Source organism: Corvus brachyrhynchos, unplaced genomic scaffold (assembly GCF_000691975.1).
Source record: "Corvus brachyrhynchos isolate BGI_N302 unplaced genomic scaffold, ASM69197v1 scaffold197, whole genome shotgun sequence".
Lineage (NCBI taxonomy): Eukaryota > Metazoa > Chordata > Aves > Passeriformes > Corvidae > Corvus > Corvus brachyrhynchos.
The window spans coordinates 119,394-119,817 of NW_008239108.1; the positions used below are offsets into that span (position 1 = coordinate 119,394).

The 424-nt window shown below is 72.6% G+C and overlaps 1 protein-coding gene across 1 annotated transcript in view; it reads left to right on the forward strand.

Annotated features, from left to right (window-relative positions):
• Nucleotides 1–424, forward strand: part of SBF1 (SET binding factor 1) — a gene marked incomplete at both ends in the record, with an annotated part of 40,963 nt that overhangs the window by 8,848 nt on the left and 31,691 nt on the right. The window lies entirely within an intron of this gene.

Sequence of the window (424 nt, forward strand, 5' to 3'; positions counted from 1 at the left end):
GGGGCACTGGGACAGCTCCATGGGGCACTGGGACAGCAGCGAGGGGCACTGGGACAGCTCCATGGGGCAGTGGGACAGCACTGCAGGGCACTGGTGTCCCCAGACCGGGGTTTCCCGCCCGCTGTGCCCCGGCCCCGAGGGGGCTCCCTGACCCCGTGTCACAGCGGGATTTGGGGCAGGGGCTGGTGGAGCTGCCGCCGGGCTTGGGGGCGCCCCCGGATGCCGATCCCAGGAGAGCCCGCAGTGTTCCGGGTGTTTGTGGGACAGGGATGGAGCCAGGCCTGAGCGAGTGCCCCAGGGAGCGGAGTGAGGTGCTGCCCGTCCCAGGGCTGTGCCCGTCCCACGGCCGTGCCAGGCACCCACCCGGGTTTGCAGTCCCTTCCCGTGGGATCTGCCCGGATCCGGCTGCACCCCGCGGGCGCCA